The following is a 19,595-nucleotide window of genomic DNA, read 5'->3' on the forward strand; positions in this document are numbered from 1 at the left end:
CTCCCCCTCTCTCCCTATTTATTTCAGAACCCCCTTCCCCTCCCCCATTTCTGAAGAAGGGTCTAGGCCCGAAACGTCAGCCTTCCTGCTCCTATGATGCTGCTTGGCCTGCTGTGTTCATCCAGCTCTACACCTTGTTATTCAAGATATCTCATTTGGGCTGCATGGGAACTTGGGGTGGGAGGGGAAAGACCCAGTTGTTGTGGTCCATATAGGTACCAATGATATAGATAGAAAGAGAAAAGAGGTTCTATTGAGGGAATATGAGCAGTTGGGGGCTAACTTAAAAAGCAGAATCTAAAAGGTGGTAATAATTGGATTACTACCTCAGCCACAAGCAAATCAGCCCGGGATCAACAAGATTAAAGAGGTAAGTGTGTGGCTCAAAGATTAGTGTGGGAGAAATGGGTTCAAATTCATGGGTTCCGAAGAAGGGTCTCAACCTGAAACATCAGCTTTCCTGCTCCTCTGATGCTGCTTGGCCTGCTGTGTTCATCCAGCTCTACACCGTGTTATCTCAAATTCATGGGACATTGGCACCTGTACTGGGGAAGGAGGGAGCTGTTTCTATGGGATGGGCTCCACCTGAATCATGCTGAGACCAGAGTCCTGGCAACTTGCAAATCTAGGGCTGTGGATAATGCTTTAAGCTAAATAGTGAGTGGGTGGGGGTGGCTCAGTTGCATGGAAAATTATGGAAGAAGTGTGAGTGGGGGCTGCCCAAGTTAAAATTTGCAGAACAAGTATTAGGACAGAGTATGGATATGCATCTAACTTCAGGCACAGCAGATGAGGGGACAACTATGAGAATGGAGGCAGTCATTGTACTTAAATACATGCAGTATACGAAACAAGGTAAATGAGCTTGTGGTACAGATTGAAATTAGCAGATACGATGTTGTTGGTGTCATAGACACGTGGCTGAAAGAGGATGAGGGCTGGAAACTAAATATTCAAGAATGCAAGTCCTAGCAAAAGGACAAGCAGATGAGCAGTGAGGGGAGGGTTTGTTTTGTTTGTAAGAAATAAAATTAAATCAATAACAAAAAGTGATATAGAATTGAGAAGTATTGAATCTTGTGAGAACTCCAAAGGAAAAGACCTTGATGCCTGAGATTATACAGGCTCCAAGCAGTAGTCAGGATGTGGGGCAAAAAATAGATCGGGAGATAGAAAAGACATGTAAGAAAGGCATAATTACAATAATCATGGGGTCTTCAATATGCAAGTGGACTAGGAAATTCAGTTTAGTAATGGATCTCAAGGAAAGGAATTCATGGAATGAGATGGGTTTTTGGAGCAATTTGTGGTAGAGCCCACAAGGCGACAGGCAATTCTGGATTTGGTCATGTGTATGAGGCAGACTTGATTAGGGAGCTGAAGGTAAAGGAACCCCTAGGGACCAATGACTATAATATGATAGAATTCGCCCTGCGGCTTGAGAGGGAAAAGCTGGAATCAGATGTACGGTATTATTATTGAGCAAAGGTAACGACAAAGATGTGAAGGAGGAGCTGGTCAGAGTTGATTGGAAGGGTAGCCTAGCAGGGTAGACAGTGGAGCAGCAAAGGCAGGAGTGTCTGGGAGTTATTTGGGAGGCAGGGGAAAAGTTCATCCCACGGAAGAAGCATACTAAGGGAGGATGAAACAATCATGGCTGACAAGGAAAGTCAGGGATAGCATAAAAGCAAAAGGAAAAAGATACAATGTGGTGAAAATTAGTAGGAAGCCAGAGGACTGAGAAGCCCTTAAAAACCAGCAGAGGATAACTAAAAAAGCAATGGGGTTGGGGAGGTGGGGAAGAAGATGAAATATGAGAGTAAGCTAGACGAGGAGATTGCAAGTGTTCGTTTAGATATTCAAAAGATAAGAAAGAGGCAAGAGTGGACTTTGGGCTGCTAGCAAATGAGGCTGGAGAAGTACTAATGGAGTAAAAGATGGCAGAGAAACTGAATAGGTTCTTTGCATCAGTTTTCACAGTTTTCACCGCAGCAACATACCAGAACTTCAAGAGATACAGGGGTCAGAGATGAATGTAGTGGCCAACACTAACAGGAAGGTGCTGGGGAAGCTGAAAGATCTGAAGGCGGATAAATCACCCAGACCAAATGGACTACACCCCAGGATTCTGAAGGAGATAGCTGAGGAGATAGTGGAGGCATTGACGGTGATCTTTCAGGACTCACTAGAGTGAGGGAGAGTCCCAGAGGACTAGAAAATGGCTATTCTAACACTCATGTTTAAGAACAGAGGAAGGCAGAAAACAGAAAACTATAGGCCAGTTAGCCTGAATTCAGTCGTTGATAAGATTTTGGGTTCCATTATTAAGGATAAGATTGCGGAGTACTTAGAAGTGTGTGGTAATATAGGACTGAGTCAGCATGGCTTCAAGGTGAGATGTGCCTGCGAAATCTGTTAAAATTCTTTGAAGAAGTAATGAGCAAGTTAGACAATGGAGAGCCAGTGGATGTGATCTATTTGGATATCCTGTGGCTGTTAAATAAGATAAGAGCCCATGGTGTTAGGGGCAAGGTACTTGTATGGATAGAGGATTGGCTGAATGGCAGAAAGCAGAGTAGAGGGATAAAGGAGTTTCTTTTTCAGGGTGGCAGCCGATGACAAGTGGATTTCCACAGGGGTCAGTGTTGGGATTATAATTATTCAATTTATACATTAATGATCTGGATGAAGGAATTGAGGGCATTATTGCTAAGTTTGCATATGACACAAAGATAGGTGGAGGAGGAGGTAAGGTTGAGGAAGTGGGGAGGCTGCAGAAGGACTTGTACATGCTAGGCAAGTGGGCAAAGAAGTGGCAGATGAAATACAATGTGCATAAGTTTGAGGTTATGCACTTTAATAGGAAGAAAAGAGGCATGGGCTATTTTCTAAAAGGGTCAATGCTTCAGAAATCTAAAGTACATAGGGACGAAAGAGTCCTCATTCAGGATTCAGTGGTTAGCGCTGCTGCATTACAGCGCTAGAACCTGGGTTTGATTTCATCCTCAGGCGACTGTCTGTGTGGAGTTTGCACGTTCTCCCCATGTCAGCATGGGTTTCCTCTGGGTGCTCTGGTTTCCTCCCATCATCCAAAGATGTGCAAGTTAGGTGGACTGGCCATGCTAAATTGCCCATAGTGTACAGGGATGTGCAGGCTTGGTGGATTAGTCATGGGAAATGCAGGGTTACAGGGATATGGTTGGGGGGATGTCTGAATGGGATGCTGTTTGGAGGGTCAGCGTGGACATGATGGGCTGATTGGCCTGCTTCTGCACTGTAGGGATTCTATGATTCTCTTAAGGTTAACGTGTAGGTTATGTTGCAGTTAGGAAGGTAAATGCAATGTTAGCATTCATTTCAAGAGGTCTAGAATACAAGGGCAGAAATGTACTGCTGAGGCTGTATAAGGTTCTGTTCACACTGCATTTGGAATATTGCGAGCAATTCTAGGCTCCATATCTAAGGAAGGATGTGCTGGCACTGAAGGGGGTCCAGAGGAAGTTTACGAGAATGACCCCAGGAATGAAGGGCTTGTCATATGAGGGGGTTTGAGAACTCTGAGTCCATACTCAATGGAGTTTAGAAGGATAAGGGGGGGTATCTGATTAAAACTTACAGAATACTGAGAGACCTGGACAGAGTGGACAAGGAGTAGACGCTTCCAATAGAAGGAGGGACTAGGATCTGAGGGCATAGCCTCCGAGCAAAAGGATGAGTCTTTAGAATTAAGATGAGAAAGAATCTCTTCAGCCAGAGGGTGGTTAATCTTATGGAACTCATTGCCACAGAGGGCTGTGGAGGCCTAGTCATTGATTGTATTTAAGACAGAGACAGATAGATAGATTCTTGATTATTAAGGGGATCAAGGGTTACAGGGAGAAGGCAGGAGAATGGGGTTGAGAGACATGATCGAATGGTGGAGAAGACTTTATGGGCTGAATGGCCTAATTATGTTCCTATGTCTTATGGTCTTTAATGTTCTGAACAAATTGAATATAAATTACATTATATTCTTGGAAGAATTAACATCATGACCCTTACCAATAAAAGTAAACAGACTGATCCATCAGTTCGGATAGTGTGTTATACACTAAAATTTAATAATAAAAGACTTAAAAATGGAAAGTCTTCCTCAACTTTTTTTTATAACAGGATTTATTGGTAGCAAAAAGGTTATGTACCATGCCTAAATGTTGATGTTTTAATATAGGTCTCCCTCCTGATTTAAATGATTACAAGATAATTACCACAAGGTAACACAATCTGTAAAAGCCGCCATTAGCTCTCCTATTGCTCTGTTAATTTTTATTGAATGATTCTTGTTTTTTTTCCTTTGTTGTGCTCTCTGAAAGTTCATTCCAAGTGTTGCATGAGGAGCTTCTAACAACATTCAAAGTTACAAGCCCTCCTTCCTTTCAGCAATCTGAAGGGCAGTTCCTCTATGATACCCAGTCCATTTCTCAGTCACCAACAACAGTACCTCATCATGTCAATGCAGGAGATACAGTCAACCCTTCTCACCTTGCAGAGCCTGAACATTTGCATCCAATTGAAACAGCAATTCACTTGTACTTTATCCTAATTTAGTGTGCTGTATTTGCTGCTCACAAATTTCGCCTCTATACTAGGGAGACCTAGTTCACATTTGATAACCATTTTGCAGGAAGCCTATTTTCCTGAAGTCCTCAGTTGTCTGTCATTTTAATTCTTCACCTTGCTCTCATGCTTGCTTCTCTATCCCCAGCGTTGAGCAATGTATGATTAAACTCAAAGTAATTTCAAAGAAAAACAGCCTATCTTTCGACTGGCCTCTGCACAGCCATTTGGATTCAACATTGAACTCAATAATTTTAGATTTGCTTCTTTATTCTTTTTCTTGTTTCTCTCTTTATTTTTTGCTTTCAGTTAGCACCTATTCCTGCCATTCACACCACCTCCAGATATATTTGTTTCTTCACTTCGGCCCGAAACCCTGAAAAACGTTGTCATTTAATCAACGCTTCGTTCCATTTTATTGCAGGCGTTTCTTTCACAGAATCCCTACTGTGTGGAAACAGGCCCTTTAATATAATTTATTTTTGCCTGGTCTGAAAGATGTATTTCATTGAATTCCAACAGTGTGGAAACAGGCCCTTCAGCCCAACAAGTCCACACTGACCCTTGAAGCATCCCACCCATGACCCACCTAATCTGCACATCCCTGAACACTCAGGGCAATTTAGTGTGGCCAATCCACCTAACCTGCATATCTTTGGTCTTTGGGAGGAAACCTGAGCACCCAGAGGAAACCCACGCAGACACGGGGAGAATGTGCAAACTCCACACAGACAGTTGCCCGAGGGTGGAATCAAACCTGGGTCCCTGATGCTGTGAGGTAGCAGTGCTAACCATTGAGCCACCATGCCATTCTTTTTCCTACTCTTTTCCATTTAACTTTTTCAAGAACTATGATGTTTCTAACTTTTGATGAAAGTTGTATTAATTCTTTTCTCTCTCCCAAAATGCTGCCAGAATGTTTCCAGGATTTTCTGTGTTTTTTTTAAATTTCGGAGTTTGCAATAGTTTACTTCTGTGATAAGCTTACCCTTCATATGGTTAAACGTGTCCCTTTTGCTGAAAGTATCATTTCTAAATTGCCTTTTCCAATTCCTTATTATCTTACCTGCCTCAGTCATATCATTTTGAAATGTCTTATTTTCAAAATGATAAACCATTGCATCTGGAATTTAGATACTTGATACTAGGGCACACTAAGGTGGCTCTTTTTCACTCTGCCTCTACCACCTGCATGTCTTCCGTTCATGTACTCCCATTCTTGGCAATCAGATCTGCTTGAAGCATTCAAGGTTTGATAGACCCACAGCACCATCCAGCTATTGATTGTATGCATAACCTTAGAATTCTTCCCTCCATGTTAACAGGGTAGTACTCCCACATTGCTTACATAATTTCTCCCTCAAAACTTGGCTTACACTCCTCAATTATTTGTTTCAGGAAACAGTGCAGCTAAAGGGGCCATCCGCAACTTGAAAAGAGTTCATATACGAATAGGGATGTGCACTGGAATGGTAAGTTGGCAATCTGATCTGGGCAAGAGAAATGAGAGGACTGTAATATATTGTTAACACCACATTAACAGAGCATCACGTGCCATATGTTTCCTATTTTTTTGCATCTATTCTGCTTTCTATTTTTCTTCTTAATGCTAAACTGCTAGTTTCTATTCATTCTTACCTTGCATCTTTCTTTCCTAGAAATCTACAGGTAGCATCGGAAGAATATGAAGAAAAAAAAAATTTTTGAACTATAACAGTGAGCAAAATTAAGAAAGTGAGATAATGAGGGAGATGAATTGGGCCTCTATTCCACACATAGTATCTTTCAAGACATTTTGCCTGATGTGAATGGAGAGATTTACAGCAATAACACAGCATGTTCCAGAAACAACATACCAAGCTGAAGACTCTGTCAGTCTCAAAGAATGTGCAGCAATCTTATTTATGGCAACATCATGGATGGTTTTAATCTTGTTCAGTTGTTGAAACATGAGGCAGTTCTTGTTGAATAGATACATAGCAACATCTTCTAGCCATTTAATACCTTGAGATTTTCAGCCTTTCATTGAAATCATGGCTGATCTGTGTCCTATTTCCATTTATGCCTTTCTCATATTGCATAGCGCTTATTGCTTAATAAAAATCTATCAATATTCAATTTCAAATTAACAGTTAATTTGGAATTCACTATTTCCAGTAGGGAGATCCAAATGTCCTTATGCCTGAAAGGTCTTATTCTAATTTTTACGTTATATACCCTAGGCCTAAACTGCCAACCAGTGGAAATAAAAGTATCTACCTACACTATTAGATCAATCATTTTATCACTTCATGGGAACAAAACTCTATTTTATCCGATCTTTCTTGGTTTTGTAACCCTTGGACCCCAGTTATCAATCTGTTTGTTCTTACTTCCTACAAGACCATTATATTCTAACTATGGACTGCAAGAACTGTCTACACTGTACAATATTTAAAGTGTGTTTTTATAAAGCTGAAGCTGGGCTGCTGTTGATAACTCCATGCTGGCTTTCTCTGGCAGGTGAAAATCTTCAAGGTTTTCAATCACTCTTTCCTTAATTATAGATTCTTGTAATTTCTGGCAACAAATATTAAAGCTAAATTTGCAGTAAACCACGTGTAAGATTTGTCAGAAATCAGTCAATGTCTACACCTCCATAAAAACACAGACTGCAGTTCCATTGACAAGAAAGGAAATAATACACTCAACCAGATGTTAAAATTTCAAGGAACAATCTTCTGATTGTAGAACAGATTATATCATTGTTCCTAAAGTCTTTAATTTTACACACATACCAATAAATTGCAGTTCTTCACATTCGTGTTAACAGTGCTTTGAGCAATAAGTAGAATATGTTGGAAAAACTCAACTGGTCTCAAAGCATCTGTGACGATACAGAATTAATGTTTTAAGTCCAATATGACTCTTTAGATGCATTGGACAAATGCTTATAAGTTCAAAGCAGAATACCTGTGCATTCTATATATTTGATGGAAAAGCAGGCTTTGAGCTGTAGGGTAAATCTAAAAGTAACCTTTCAATAGAACATCCTATTTTATCACTGAAACACTCAGTGTTGCAGATGATATGGTAAAGACACAGAATGGGTACTGCTGACCCTGTGGTGGTCAACAATTTTAAAAATATATAGGACAGAAATGCTGGAAAATGCTTAAATGGTCAGACACCATCTGTGGAGAGGAAAAACCTGAGTTAACATTGTGGGTTGATGACCTTGCATTAGAAGTACATAGTAGATATGTCTCTTATTTATTCTTTCATATGACGTAGTTGTTGCTGGCAAGGGCAGCATTCAATTCTTAACCCTAATTGCCCTTGAGGTAGTTGTGAGCCACTGTCTTGAACTGTTAAAGTCTATGTACGATAGGTGCACCTACTAGGAAGAGAGTTCAGGATTTTGCTTCAGTGATAGTGAAAGAACAGTGATATAGCTCTAAGTGGGATGGTGGATGCTTGGATGTGTTCTTGCCAGTGGAGGCATTCCCAGTTATTTGCTGTCTTTGTCATTCTAGTTGGTAGAAGTTGCAGTTTTGGAAGGTGCTGTCAGAGAAACATTGGTGAGCTGCTGCAGTGCATCTTGTAAATGGCTCATTGTTGCCACTGTGCATTGCTGGTGGAGGGAGTGAATGTTGGTAGTGATGAATGCGGTGACAGTCGGGTAGGATGCTTTATCCTGGATGGTGTGAAAATTCTTGAGTGTTGCTACAATTGCATTTATCCTGGTAAGTAAAGAGTTTTCCATCACAGTCCTGATGTGTGGCATAGATGGTGGACATGTTTTAGGGAGTCAGGAGTTGAGTTACTTGCCTCAGAATTTTGAAACTCTGATCAGCTCTTATAGCCACTGAATTTAAATGGCTGGTCCATTCAATATCTGATCAATGGTAATTTTCAGAATGGGATTCAGCAATTAGAATGCCATTGAATGTCAAGGGGAGATGGTTAAATTGAAGATGGTCAGTACATGGAAATTTTATGGCATGGATTTTACCTACTACTTATTAGCCTAAGCCTAAATATTGTCCAGGTCTTGCTGGATAAAGACAGACTACTTCAGTACCTGAGAAGTCACAAATAATGCTGAATAGTCAGATGATGGGACTGTTAAGTGGTAAGTAAAGATTAACAATCTTTAAACACGTACAAAGCCAGGGAAAATCAACAAGAAAGGAAAGAACAAAGTAGGGGAGGTCTGTGTGGAGCTGAAGGAACGCAGCAGGCCAGGCAGCATCAGAAGAACAGAAAAGTTGACCCTTCTTCAGAAGAAGGGTCCTGACCCAAAACATCAACTTTCCTGCTCCTCTGATGCTGCCTGTCCTGCTGTGTTCCTCCAGCTCCACACTGTGTTATCTCTGACTCCAGCATCAGCAGTTCTTACTATCACTAAGGGAGGTCTGTGATAGGATAGAGGACAATGCTGATTAGTGGCTGCAAAATACTTAATAGAAAGACAGAAGAAAAAGCAAAGAAAACCTGGCAAATGAAAGGCTGCCATGGCTAGTAATGTGGAAAGTGAATAAATGGGAATTCACAACACTCACAGTTGTGAATTCTCTCCTCAAACATCACCCAACCCCTGTTCCACTCCCAATGGTTCTGATGGATTCCTCTCTACTACCATTGTCCAAGAGAATAGGAGTAGTGTTTTACATCTATAACTATTAAAACCAATGTGAAGGTCAGATAGGTGAAATGTGCCATTTTATTAGGCAGTTACAACCATGAAGCAGTATTTCTTCCATATTGCACACCACTTGGAGAAAATGTTAAGGAAACAAGGGCATAGATATTGCACTCAGTGAAGTACTTTAATGTCAATGCACCAAAAGTGACCAAATACTTAGAACATAAGAAGTGAGGAGTTGACTTTATAACCTATTGTGCCTGTTCTGCCATTCAGTTTAATCATGGCTATCAGCCTTAACTGCAGTTTGCTGTCTGCTCCCTGTTATCTCTTGATTTCCTGAGAATCTAAAATCCATCTGAATTGAATTGCATTAGCTTTATTGCCATATGTACTCAAATGAGTATAGTGAAAAGTTTATAAGTCACCTCTTACAGTGCATCTTAGGTACAAAGGTACAGCTTCTTCAGTTACGGATTAGTTATAGTGTAATAATATCACCAACACAAAGTGCTATCTTAGATACAAAGTACCTAAGTACAATCTTTAGTTACAGGAAAAAAAGCTATGTTACAGCTATACACAGCATAACCATGGGTCTATAAAAGCATGAAGAAGAATTAAAAAGACAAACTTCATAGTCTCTCTCCAAGGGCTCTCTGCAGCAGACCACACAGGGGACCTCCATGTGGTCTGACTGCTGCCACTTCACACCAGGCCTCTATCCTAGCTTTGACTATATTCAAGTGATGGAACATTGGCAACCTGCTGTACTTGAGATCTTCAAAGGTTCACAACCCTCTGAGTGAAAAAGATTTTCTTAATCTTAGTTCAAAATGATTGACCCTTTATTCTAAAACTGTGCTGATGAACATAACTGTCAAACTTGTTGAAGCCAGTGAGTGAACCAACAAAGTGGAACAGCTTCTTGACTTCATCCTCAATGTTGGGTTGGGTGCAGTTGCAGCAACATCCAGGGAGTTTCACATTATACAGGATAAGGCAACACATTTGATATGCACCTCTAACAGTTGACTAAATAATCCTTCCACCAGTGCACCACTACCAGTGCACTGTCTGCTCTGTTCTGTCAGCATGCTGCAGCACAGAAATTCAATTGCCAGCCACTTCTTCAGCAGCAAACATACAGCCTTCACCAACTAGAAAGGCAGCAGGTATATGGCAACGCTATCACCTCCAAGATCCATATGAATCATATATCATCCCAATTTAGACATAGATTGCTGTTCCTTCATCATTACTCTATCAAAATCCCAAAACTCAACCTAACAGCACTGTTGGAACACCTGTTCAAGATAAACAGCAGCGATTCAAAAGGAAGGCCCATCACTACCTTCTCAGGAATCTCAATGATAGACAATGAATGCTTGCCTTGCCAACAATATTGGTCCCCTGACAATTAATTTCAAAAATACCTTCGATGATTATGTGTGCATTCTAGGCATTTTAATGTAATATATGCCTCTTATCCTTGACTTCATCTGAAATCTGAGTATTCTCCTTAGACTAAACCTGTGTTTTGTGATGAATAGTTGATTTTCAGACTAAGAAACAGTACATAATGATGTTCCTTAGGGGTCAATATTAGGACCACTGTTCTTTGTAATTAATATGAATAAATTGAACTTGTGCACATAGGTCTTATTTACAAAGTTTGCAGATGACATGGAATTCGTAAGGTAACAAACATTGACAGGCATGTTAACAGACATCAGAAGGACATACTGTGGTGAAATCCACAGACAAAAGGCAGATCATACAATGCAGTGATTTTGTTAAGAAGAGTAGGAGAGTCAATAGCAATTGAATGCTTCAATTTCAGAAGAGTAAGAGCGGAAAGAACTTTGAACAAGTGGTTAAAATTCAGAAGAGTGTTAAATGTGTTATCTTTGACTTTTATTAATAGAGGCATCATGAACAAAAGAATGGACATTATGCTAGATCTTTAAAAAAAATGTCAATTTGTCAGATAGAATATTGCGTTCTATTCTAGGCATTGTCCTTTAGGCCTCAGAAAGGGTACAGCAAAGATATATGAAGTTCACTCAAATTGTACTAGTATTAAGGAACTTAAGTAAATGGAGAGGCTGGAGAAGATGGGGTTGTTCTTCTTTCAGCAAAGACATTAAAAGGAGATTTAAAAGTAGTTTTCATAATAATTAAGTGTTTTTTAAGGAGAAACATTCCGATAGTTAATACTCATTGCACACAGATTTACAGTGAATGTCAAAAGAGGCAACATGGAAAAAAAATTAGTTTTGTGATTGGAACACACGATCCAAAAATATAATGACAGCAGATTCAATACTAATGTTTTGAAAAGAATTGAGTAATTGATATAGCAAAATAAAACTAACAACTACACAAAAATATGGGGAATGGGATTATAATCAGTCATCACTACCAAAGAGTTTACCCAAGCATGATGGGCCAAATGGCCTCTTTCAGTTCTATGTCATTTCATAAATTAATGATAACTTTTGGTTCCCTACTCTTCGTACATTTAGCAATAATTTGTTCCCTCTGAAATTTCTTTGTATGTAAGTATATCTTGGTTCCTGATACATATTGTCACACTGTCAGTGTTTTCCATTGACCGAAGAAGAATTTAAACATTTACAGTGTTAGCATCTTCAGCATAGTTTAATCCCCCTTGAACTTTTGAAGTTCAAGGATAGCTTTATATATTCTGGCATACATAGATTTATTACTCAAATTAATATTTACAAATGCTCCAAACTAATTAAAGAGACCTTGTCTGTTTGTTATCTATTCCTCTATCATCTTCTTTGTTTCTAGTGATACTGTTTCCTTGTTTAGTTTGTTTTCTTTTATTTTATTAATCTATCTGTTTTCTTCTGACTTTCCTGAACCATTGATTGTTTTTATCACTTGTATTACTTTAATCAAAGTTGATCTTTAATTACCTGAAAACTTGTGTAAAAATCACTTAAATTCCTATTCTATAGCAAATCATTCAGTTAACCTCAAAAATATGGGACTCTGATTTCCCTAACTGTTACCTGCTTCCTGTAACTTGCATTCTTTTAAAATTCAACCTTGGTTTGACCAATCTGCTATTTCTTGATTTTTTTTATTCCTTGTCTTATCCTGGTAGTGTCTGATTTGACTTAATCAATAAATTTTAAAGAATAAAATAAACAAAAGTTGACGTTTATTTCTGCAGCATTTATAGTTAATTTAAAAAATAATAAGTGGAGGATGGAGTTGCATGTCGGTCCCTCAGATGGGGGTCTTGCCTGAAAACAGGGATTCAGTATGCATTGCTTGTCACACTAACTAGATGATTTTATAGATTTTGTACTTTTTAAATAATGGAATAGTGTTCTGGAAATGTAATAGGCTTTCTGATGAAATCTGTACATACTAAAGCTCTTACATAAAGAACTAAGAATAAATGATAAATTAGTGTAAGAATATGCAGTGATGTTATGGGATTTATACTCCTCCAGTATGAAGATTTGAAATTTGACTTATAAAAGAGAAATTATTAGATTGTCAAGTTTCTGATAGTTATTTTCTTTGCATTGTCTGATTCTCCTATTTCAATACCTAAATTGTAAATTAAGCATTCATTTCTTGTACATTAAGGTATATTCTAAATCTAGAAGCATCTTTTAGACTTTTGCAGTTAGTGCAATTAGTTGAAATCTTTGTAAAGTTCAGTTAGAGGTAAGGAGATGTCAGGAATAAAGAACAGTGCACTTTATTGTAGTCTACATCACATCTGTCAGTTAATCCTGAATTCTTAAAATGTTCTCCTATTGCAGAAAACTCAGGCACCAGGAGAGTTAAATCATGTTACTCATTCACTGGGTCAGACCTAAAGTCATGAGCGCATTTTGCAGACAGTGACAAGTGAGGAACTATCTGAAGTGCATGCTGATTTGGTAATTGACTATGATTCCATTCATTCTGATTGATGACAAGCATCAGTCATGTGAAATAAATTATTTCCCCAAGGTCTTCATATAATATTCTGTTTATACCATGCATTAAAAGTTAATGTAGTAAATAATTAGGTAAAGTTAATTATGTAAATATGGGTTCACTGGCTCACTATATTCCTTTGTGATTTAGTAAGTGCCTCAGGAGGGAGTGCTAGCATCAATTAAGCTTTTGTTGCCCCTCAGTGCTTCAAATCTACTGCCTAACCTATATAGACCAGGTTCTCATTTAATCCCCATCTGTACTGAATAAGTAATTGCAATGGTTCTGGTGGTTAGTGGTTGGCATTAGCATCTTTGTGATCAAAAACAGTAGACTACTTTCATTGCACCTCCTGCTAGCACTTTAGTGATCTCTTATGAAAAATATTGGATGAAAGACGGTTGTGCTACCTCCCATTAGCCAATAATGTGCCCTTACTCACTATCTAGGCTCACATAAGAAGCATGTCAATTTGATTGAGTTACTGAAATATGTTTGTTATTGTTGAAATGTACTCCTGTGTCAACCAATGTGTCAAAGCATGAACTACTACCTTCAGGAATGGAAAAATGAAAATTGGCAAAAAGAAAGTTAACAAGAAAAATTAGTGCTATATGTTAACTGCATTAATCTTTAAAAAATGAAATAATTAGCTATAAATTCAAAAATAAGTAATATTATCAAAATGAATGTCAGTTGCATTTATCAAAGGTGTCAGAGATCATCTATTCTACCTTAGAGTTTTTAAAATAATCAGATTCACTTAAATGTTAAAATGTCAAGCAATTCATAACATATTGCTTCTATGTGACAATTTCACAGTAGAAAGATGCAGAGGTACCGCTAACAGAAGACTTTTTCAGATATGTAACAACATGAAAGTCAGCATACCTTATGGGTCGAGTCAATATTCTGACTCCCAAATGAACAAAACTGAGAAGAAAAACACTTTCTCCAAGAGCTAGTCTCATTTCGTTTGGAGTCCATACTGGGTGCAATATAACTTTAAACTAGTCCAAAACTAGAATTTAAGATGGTCTGGCGTCTATGCATGTATCCTGTAAATGTAGAATTTGTTTCTATCATCGATGGTCAGACTCCACAAGTATTAGTCTAAGACTATATTTGTAGTCTACCCAAGATATTCATATTGGTGACATTAGAAAATGAATGTGTTATCTGTATTTAGTTTAATTATTTTATCCTTTCTCTAGACAAAGACTTATCCCATTCATCTGCTATTGCCAACACTAATCTTCAGGCTGACAAATGCACCCTAAATTGGAAATGCATCCACATCTTAAGACATATTCTGAAAGTGTTGCAGTATAAAAATACTGTTCGTAGTTTTAGATTTTATTTTTACTACCTCTATATACAAATACTTTAGAGCATTTATCACATAGTAAGAATCACTTTTTTTTTCAAAAGAAGTGATAGCAAACCAGAAATTCCATTATTTTCTCTGGTTTAAACAGAATTCCCCCAACAGCAAGAAGGTCTTTAATTGACATACCCAGGAGCAATTAGTTTCAATAGATGAAAGAAAAGCAATAAAGGAATGCGAGGATAGGTTGAAGATGCCTCAGGATAAACATTAACACAGACTACTTGAATCAACTGGACTTGCTTGTTTCCTCATTTGTGCAGAACTGCATGAATGAAGAAGATTGACCACATGCTATAACCAGCTAGACAAAGCATGGCAGAAATGTGGTTTCTCTACATGCAATAGGAAGGATCTGAAAGGCTGCTAAATAGCCAACACAGAATTGAGGAGAACTACTGGCCCATTTACTGAAGACTAAATCCAGATGGGTTTCTGTCACCGCGTTTGGTAATTATCCGTTTACCCAATTAGACTAACCTCTCCAGCGGTGAGACATCTACATTGGAACGTGATTCCCTGAAAATTAACTACACGTTTCTTTACCAATTAGTAGAACTGAACAATAAATCCATTATAATGTGTGGAGAAACGTGCAAGAGGCTTCGTTGAAATTAGTTTTAGTTTAACACCGATTATCCGATGAAATAATCTTGAGCTGTGGGTCGAAAATTGAGACCTCAGATTGTCCAAACCATAAGTGTTTGTAATTGTTGAAGACAAAAGATATTCCATTTATTCGTGTAGTGAATGAGAAATGGTAATGGATTATTTGTTAATTCAAACTAGTATGATTAAAATAATAGGGTGGGAGGAGCAATAAAGCCACTGCCCATTGAACAACATACAGAATGTAAAAATCAGCTGTGTTCTCAGTCACATGCTAAGATAATACACCTGACTTTTAATAAACTCACAGCGATAGTCCTTAAAAAAGGCAGTATGTTGTAATCAGAAAATTAAACAAAATGCTTAATTCAGATCATGCTTGATTGTAAACCGTGATCCAAGTTGTATTTAAACGTGAAGTAAACTGGAAGTTGTCTCATGATCACTGTAAAATATCCAAGAGATACTGCCTTAGGTGAATCGGTTTTGTTTTTATATAGGTGCAGCTGAAATATAATGATAAGGTAAAGTCGACATAGTCTTACCAGACCATTGGGATGCTTTCTCATTATGGAGAGATGACTGATGGTGGTTAACCTGACGGTTATCACGCCTCAGGCGAGGGGAAGATGTCGAGATGGACAACACAATCCTTTACGGCAGCCTCAGCCGATGCGGGAATTCAAACCACGATATTCTGTTTAGCCAACACATTTACCCAATCATTGGGTTCTTGGGTTCGTTCAAAATTATTCCACAAAACTAATTTGATATATTGAATTGGTGAAAATCAACAGCGAAATTTACCAAGCGACTGTAATAAATATAGTGAGCTATGCACGGTTGCGAGGGATTAAGTGGAGAACAAAAGATTACAAATCCGCTTAATAATGATTATACCATTCATGCATTCTACTGAAAAATCTATATTCATTATTATTCTCGATATGACCCCAATGAACGATCGAAGCTTCGCTAGTGTAGCCGCTTTACAAATTTCTCATGAATTAAAGAATTGTCGAAATATATGAAGGAAAAATATAAATCCGGCACGTCATGAAAAATCGTGAACACGATTTCGTAAAAACAGCTTTTTTCCCTAGAAGACCAGTCGATACTGGCACTCTACAAATAGTAACTTGGCTTTAAAATGGAAGCAAGGAGCTATGTTTGAACGCCCAATCCATTCATGGTTAAAACTCACAATGATAGCCACCGCATTAACTGCAAGTGTGTGTCCATACAAATTCCAACCATCCAATGTCAGCGTTTACCAGACAACCTTGAACTGACCTAAACAGGGAAACGTCTCATTAAACTGTTAAAAGACTTGTCTTCACTACAGTTGAAAAATTTGTATTGGAGACATAGAGTAAGCGTTTTATTTTCGTTGACAATCCAAATTTGATTTTTTAAAGATATATATTTACAGTTGTTTGTTTGACCCGATTCCCGAACCAGATTTATTGGATGAAAAAAGAACCCAGGGACTACTGAAAATATTCAGAGGGCAAGGAGGAAGACGTGAGGAAGCAAATGCAAAAGTAAACGCTTCAGGACGATGAGCTTTCAGAATTGACGAAAGGTCATCGTTAACCCTGATTCTCTCTCCGGATATAGTCAGGGGTGCTGCATTTCCGTTTTTATTTCAGACATCCGACACCCCCAGCTTCTCAGTGGCAAAACGACTTAAATCTGCGTTTTGATTGCGCCCACGGAGAATTATATAAAGACAAATATCCCGAAATATCACTTGATAAATTTCTGGCTTTCTGTTTATTATCATAGTGCAGACATTTTTGTTCGTGTTTAGCCATATTTAAAGTGAATAAAAAGACAGAGCTATCTCTATGAGACTCCAAATATGAAGAAATAAACAAGAAAGATGGGGATGGAAACGACCTACTTAATAAATATGAAAGTACAGTTTTACTTTGCTTGGGAATTGTATGCATTGGTTAAATAACAATACACCTATTCATACCAAGATAAAGTGTGGAATATAAAAAAAATGGAATTAGTATATCCACATCGTGCGGTTTGTAAAAAGGTACGTTAATGTTTAGGATGGAGACTCAGTCCGAATGGCGAGCCAGTTGAGGTGAAGGCTTCCCATCCTAAAGAGCCACTTGTCTTTTCAGTTGCTAACAAACTGGCTGACTTTTTCCTACATTTTCCGCTTTGATTGCAGATTTCCAGCATTTATTTGTTTTAAAAATCACATATTTGTTCATTACTTTATATTTATACATAATTGGAAGGTTAGAGGCTTTGTAAACACTGCTTTAGTCTAATGTGGACACGTTTCTATAAGACAGTAATGGCCGTTTCTTTTACGGCTGACAGTCAGTTTCAGAGGAAGGAAAAGCAGAGACCTGTCTGTCTTGCATGGCCTGACGTGAACGATGTAGAGTTACAAATAAACCAATCTTATTTCACTAGTCATTCGACTCTATTTGAAAAAAGGAAAGTTATTTTAGAAAGAGAAGTTCAAACCAACTGAAGTTGCCTTTATTCGCATTGCCTGTAGCTATGCCTATACTGCGGAAATAGGGGTACTAAAGTGAGTATTGAAACTATGTTAACTATACTCACATTTCATTCCGTTCGACCTGGTTTGGATACACTGAACTCTGTACTCGTGTTGCCAGATTAACCTTTCCAAGGTATGACTGATAGATTAATATTTTAAGAATCCGAGAAGATGCTATTACTGGCAAAAACTCGATTTCAACTTTATTAATGGTGGAAGCTGCAATGTCATTAATGTAATTTGAACTCTTGTGGAAACCGAACGTGAGATACCCACATGAAGGGACAGGAGGCAGTGGGATGGATAAAATGAGAGCAACAATAGCTTCACAAAGCATTACCGTGCTAAAAATACACCGGATTGCAATTAATTGATCTTTACAAAGAGCGATCGTACGTAGTAATCCTATCTGAAATGGAACTACATATATAATCTTCCTTGTTCATATTTTTAGAATCCCGCTTTCTTCATTCTAAACTATCTATTTCAAAATCGACTTCAAAAACATGAAGACAATATCAAATTTGTGAAGCTGATCCAACAAAAGAGGTAATTGGAATTTGAAATTGTTGAACAGGATTACAATATCTGTATTACTAAACAGTATTGCACACTCAGTGTATTGTGCGGCTATCATGCTGACCCTTATTAGTTGTATTCAGCCGCTTTACAACGTCAAAAACCATATCTCCATATATAAACTTTCACGTATCCTTCACAAGAAATGATAGGTTTGGTGTGACGCGCTCCCGTTTAGTAAATTACACGAGGTTAAGTTCTCCAGAAATATCCCATGAATTGTTACACTCAAAGTATTCTCTGAGTTAAAACGCTTCCGATTTAAGCGCGTATCCAGGACGTGAGCACTTAATCTCGCTGTACACTTCAATGCACGGCTGATAAGAGTGCCGCATTGTTGCAAGTGTTATCCTTTGGATGAGGCGTTTAACAAAGGCCCCATTTATATGCAGCGGTGCTTTAGGAGAAAGCACAATTGAGAACTTTTGGAAAACAGGTTGGGCCCATTATTCCTCCCTCGGCCAGCTAGTGAAACAAAAAAAACCCTGATCATTCATCTCACTGTGGTTTATGAAACTTGCTAAGTCTTCCTGGAAGGCGAGAACATCTCAAAGAAATCTCTTAACTGTGAAGTTCTGAGAAGCAGCTTAGACGTTCCATTAACGCACATCTGAGATTTCTATTTTGTATTGGGGATAATTTTGTGCTAGCCTTGCTTTGTTTCCATACACGCTAGCAGATAGTTACATGGCTGAAATGAATGTACGTTTAAAATTGTAAACATGCTTAATACTGATACTACTGTTCTGCGGAAGGGTCACCGGACCCGAAACGTTGACTCTGATTTTTCCTCACAGATGCTGCCAGACTGGCTGACTTGGTTAGAACGATTGGATTTTCCGGATCGGTAATGAAGAGTATGAGCCTGCAGGGGGCGCTTTAATAACACCCGATACCGCAGTATAAGAGAGAGCCAACTCTCCTCACAATTATAATAAATGGTGCAACGGGGCAACTGAGAAAACTCTAAAATCTTCACCAATACCGTTAGACTAAAATGTTGCAGCACCGTCAGTGAAAATACACTGTTCGACTATTAATAGGCTCTTTCGGATTTCGGATGCCACCAATTCTGTTCATCGATGTAGCACTGAAAAATAAGATAGACCTTTAGTTCCATTGATCATCAACACTCAGGTGATGCAATGGGCCATTGTGATGGACTTTGGTTTTATATTAACCAACAGATAGCTGGAAGGGAGGGCAATGAGTTACGAAGGTTTGCGGCTATATGGGGAATAAAAAGGTGTTTGTATAAAATTATGCTTTGACCAACTCTATCATGTTTAATT

The 19,595-nt window shown here is 38.4% G+C and overlaps 1 long non-coding RNA gene across 2 annotated transcripts in view; it reads left to right on the plus strand.

Annotated features, from left to right (window-relative positions):
* Positions 1–19,191, plus strand: part of LOC125485426 — a 104,374-nt gene extending 85,183 nt beyond the window's left edge. Inside the window, exons 4-6 of one of the 2 annotated variants that reach the window (XR_007264158.1) lie at positions 5,995–6,068; positions 18,179–18,273; positions 19,101–19,191. This is a non-coding gene — a long non-coding RNA (uncharacterized LOC125485426). Of the gene's footprint in view, positions 1–5,994; positions 6,069–6,254; positions 7,194–18,178; positions 18,274–19,100 lie in introns of those variants that run through there. The other variant, XR_007264159.1, reaches the window with a different exon arrangement.
* Positions 19,192–19,595: the final 404 nt, after the last annotated feature.

Source organism: Rhincodon typus, chromosome 19 (genome assembly GCF_021869965.1).
Source record: "Rhincodon typus isolate 14 chromosome 19, sRhiTyp1.1, whole genome shotgun sequence".
NCBI classification, from domain to species: Eukaryota; Metazoa; Chordata; class Chondrichthyes; order Orectolobiformes; family Rhincodontidae; genus Rhincodon; species Rhincodon typus.